Source organism: Molothrus aeneus, chromosome 8 (assembly GCF_037042795.1).
Source record: "Molothrus aeneus isolate 106 chromosome 8, BPBGC_Maene_1.0, whole genome shotgun sequence".
NCBI classification, from domain to species: domain Eukaryota; kingdom Metazoa; phylum Chordata; class Aves; order Passeriformes; family Icteridae; genus Molothrus; species Molothrus aeneus.
The window spans coordinates 18,582,279-18,587,271 of NC_089653.1; positions in this window are offsets into that span (position 1 = coordinate 18,582,279).

Sequence of the window (4,993 nt, forward strand, 5' to 3'; positions counted from 1 at the left end):
AATCACCGGTAAGGTTTGGGGGTGTTTTGCTTTAGAATAAGGCGCTGTGAGTTGTTGGCTGCAGAGACAGAAGGGCTCTGTGGAGTTCTGGAAGTGGCCAGATGTCTTTATATCTGTCTACAGCATGCTCTGCCTCTCAGCACTTGCCTTTATAATCTCACGCATAATTGGCCTTAATCTGATTATTTCCAGCGCTGTCTACAGTGAGTAACTTGGATAGGTCTATTGGGCCCTACAAATGGCCCACGTGGTGTGCAGAGCAGGGGGGGGTGGAGAGGATGAAAAGAAAAAAACCGTAATTTCTCAGCAAACGCCAGGAATGTGAACGGCGGCAACACAATCCCATTATTTTCCGAGCGCTGGCGCTCCGGGGCTCGCAGCCCCCTGCGTGTCCCCCCCCGCCCCGGGGTGCCCCGGGGTGCGGGCCGGGGGGGCCCCGCCGCACGGAGCTCTGCCGGTAATTGCCGCCGGATGGGTTTTGGGGGGCCGCTCTGCACACGCCTCGCCTTTCCAAGCGATCGTACCACGGCAAAGTTTGATTTTGTTCGCAGCGAGGGGTCTCTGGATTTATGCTCGCTTCCCGTCTGCAAATGATATGCGGCGGGACCCTTCGCAATTACTTTTAAAATGCATCCGAGACATAGGCTCAGCGGAGAGAGATGGCCCTTGCCTCAGCCCGGGTGAAAATTAGACTTTAAAGTACCCAGATGAAATTTTCAAGTCAGGGACGCGGGATTGGATCAAATCACATAAACTGCAAAAAAAGCAAGTATAATGGCGCATAATTGGTTCTGTAATAGCATTACACAAGGATAATAGCCTGTTATGGCCCCCTGCACATTAAGTGCTTCCCTGGCGTAAAGCCTTTATGATATTAAAGGGGGAATATAATGATATTTTGGTTATTAAATGCGTGTAATTAATTTATGCACCACTGAAAATAAAGTTGGTATTATGACCCACTCAAGATGCATCAGAAGATGTAAGTCAGACAACTGTTGATAAGTTCTGGTGTCTATGTTTCGTCTAGACTGCTGATTTTATTTTGGAACAATTGCTTCTCCGGCAGACTACACAAATTTAATATTTTATAAACATTGTAATGTTCTGTGCAGGAAGGGCGAGCAAATCTACACAGGCTCTCTTAGATCTGATGGGAGTTTAAAGACAGCACATTCATACCAGAGCAAAGGAGATGGATACAGGCAATACAGGTGCAGAAATAGTGATATTGAAGAGATGATGTCTTTGGAAAGTTGATTCTGTACATATGATCTCATTAAATAAACACTAATAAGCCTTAGAAATATCACCTGCTCTGTCTTTTACATTAGGCATAGATGTGGAAATTCCCCTAATGTATATTCAAGCTGGAGTTATGTATGCTTCCATCCTGTGAAGCATTAATTTAGCAAAGCAAGGCAAAAATTAATTTTGAGATACAAATCTGATTTGATCTGATCCTATCTTATCCATTCACTTATAATTTTAGCATAGTAGTAACAGATGTAGAAGGCTGTCTTCAGGTGTTTTTTGTATGTTTACATGTCTACACACACACTTTTAGGAATATCTTTGTTTGACAACAGACATTTGCTCACCATCCAGCCAAATCTCTGAGCAGTGAAGTATACTACAAATTGAGATGGCTTTTACAGCACCATGCAAGATCAAAGACCAATGCTCTGAATCTGACTGCACTTGACAAAATAGCAGCACAAGCTTTAGGTCAAGTCGCCTTAAAAAAGAAGGTCATAACCTAGAGGTGCTGCCTGCATCTCTCCTGACAGTCTCCCCCTCTTGAGCTTTAAAATCCACACAGGGCCAGTACTGTAGGATCCCTCTGCACAGAGGCAGCTATTCCTTTTCCTTTTTCTCTGACGTTGGGAAGAGATGAGTGAGATAGTGTTTTATCATAAGAACCCCTAATAAAATAATAATAACTTCATTATGGTGCTCTCAGGCCTTGCTCTAGTCAGGGGGCTGCATTGCTGTTTTGGCTCCAAGACTCACTTTCCCCAGCAGTTTGAAGCCTGCAAGTTCAGCGTATTACAGGAGGGGGAGAAGGCGGAATGGAGCACGGGGAAGTGCTCCAAGTCGCTGCTTTTTAAATAGAAGCAAAAGAACCCTGAGCCGGTCGAGACTCAACTTTCTCCCAAGGACCAGTAGCTGCAAAACAAGGAGATAACTAAGCAATATATAATCCCCCACCCCTCGCCAGCTCGACGTCTGTTTAATTTTAATGCTTGAAACGCGGGGCTGACATAATTAAAAGTTAGCACTGGGGAGTCCTGGGTGCTGCTGTCGGCGGACGGAGCCCCGGGGCGGCGGCGCTTCAGCACCACGGAGAGCGCCCGCAGCTCCGGCCCCGCTCCGCGCCCCGGCCCCGGCCCCGGCCCCGGCCCGCCCGGTCCCCCCCGGGGAACGGCTGCGGGCAGAGCTGCTCCGGCCTCCCTCCGTGTCCCCCTGCTGCAGACGCTTTCCTGCCAGTCTGGGACCACAGTGGAGAAAATATGCAGTAAGTTGTTTGGGATCATGACTAGTATTTCTCTGATAGTTGCTCTGATCTAGCTACCAAAGCACTAAAAACAAGAATGAAATAACGTACAGAGCTACAATATTTCAGGGGAAAAAATACCTTTTAATGTAATGTTCTTAAAGTCTTCTTCATAAACTTAATTTTCATTACTATTATTATTAATGTTGTTATTACTGTGACTATTGTGACATCAATATTAGTTACTAGGTCTGCAAGAAAAAGTCCAAATAAGTATAATTCAGGATAGACACTTTGCTGATCGTGTCTGTCTTAGTGCAGAACTGTTCCTGTGCTGCACACACAAACACCTTTTCTTATATTTCACCCATGAAAACAAAACCTAGGGCTGAACTGCTGAGCAAAATCACTGAATGGATGTTTTCCTTGGAAACACTGAGCTTTGAGGGGATCATTCGAAAAACTCAAGGAACAACTCAGTTGGATGAAATGGCCCTCTTGCCCCTCCATGTCCAAATGCTTCCTTTCCCGTGATTCTCAATACCTGACCACAGAAAAAGGCTAGCAGCTAAAAGGTTATTTTACCCTAATTCATGTGCAGTAAAATGTATTTTCCAATTAACCAAATTTGCCGATTTGTCCCGCTTGGACACTCTTATAATTTATAATGTAAAAGTGTTCTTTCTTTATCTAAAGACCAAGGTGACTGCTTTTAATTTTCTGTAACCTCTTTACACTTGATGTTCACCAGACTCATAATGTTAATTGGCTTCATATACGGATCATCAGTTTAATGAAGGAATAAATCCTATGTTGCTTTATGTCCCTCTGTTTTAACAATGATTGCTTTAATGAAGAATGTGACGTGTTTGAAATCAAAGCTGCAGGAGACATTAGAGGTTTTGGTTTTTTTTATGATGACTGAATTGCTTATTTAAAGCTAAAACCATGAGGTTTTCATATTTCAAAAGCTTTTCTTTAAATAATTTTACATGGAAAATACTGACACATTCCTCATCAGAGAACTCTTTCTTTGCAATTACAGGCAGGGACTGAGAATAGCAGAGTCCTGTAATATAAACACCCCAATTAGGTTATGAAATTATCTCTAAGCTTTTATATCACTGCAGTTTTCATTCAGAGTTTAAGTAAAACTCCCATTGAGTTATAAGTAGTTATGCCAGCCTAAAAAAGGAGTATTTGGGAGTAACTAATAAACCTCTTTGTCAACCGACTGTATTTCCACTGTTCATGGGTAGATGAAGAAATTTACAGGGGAGAAAGGATTGTCAGTTCATACACAAAAGCTCTAGATTGCTATAGTCTATTTTTCCCCATGGAAATTTTAGGATTTCAGCAGCAAGGGGAAAATGTAATGAAACATGGACTCATAGAGATAAGGTGACTGCAAATCAGAGCATCAATTAGGTCAAGCTGGAAAGCAGCAATTAGACCCAACTGCATGTGCTAGTTACAGTAGCTACAACAGGTTTAACATGTGCAAAGAAAATGAATTCTGGTAATTGAACTTCTACATTCCTGGTCCCATTTATAGTAAGCTTTCCTTCTCTCTCTTCCTTCTGCCTTTAACGGAGACTTCATATACTGGTATGCATATACTGGTATATATTTTCTTCTAATTTGAGAGCTGTTGTTAACAGAAATTACATGACCGTTAGATAAAGGAACATGCAACATCAGAGAGGAAGGTCTCTGATCAGAACCTAGACAAGGGCTAAGCAATCAATCGAATTGGATAGAAATTTCATGACATGGCAAAGGAAGTGCATGAGACTGAAAGGGATATTAGCTTAAATTACATACCACTGAGAAGTTATTCAGTATGCCAGGCCTGATCCCATGATTTCTTGTCTTGCTTATATCCTGGCAGTGTTATACTCATTCAATCCAGGTCTCAAAACCTTCATGTATGTACACACAGACCTTCATCACTGCCCTCCACATAGTTCTCCTAGTGCTGTATGTTTCCCTTCAGTGCTGGCCAGGACCCTATGAACAGCCCATCATTCACTGTTGCCTTCCCTCTCAATGCAAAACAAGAAGGAACCTTGTGGCACCTCTAGTGGCACACAAGATTAGTCTGCCAGGAGCCTTCCTCAGTATCCACCACTCTCTGCCTGGAGCTGTGCCTTTACCAAACCTGTGAGCACAGGCAGGGTCTATGCCAGGATGAGGCAAAACAACACTGGTTTTCAGGGACATTATCTGAGTTTTTAGTGAAGATATCATACAAAGTGCTTCTTCTCAGATAAAACAAGTCTTCTAACCAAGAGTTGTGAATAAAGACTTCCAAGGGAAAGTCTTTCAGTCTATGGCTTTTGAGGACACAGTTGCTTGGCCACAAACACTGACTCAGCACATTTAGCCGAAAATATGATGCAGATGAAGAGTTGATTACAATGTGGATCACAGTAGAAAGTGTACACAGATTTTTAAATACACACACCAGTTTTGTGCTGCCTGACACGTGTAACC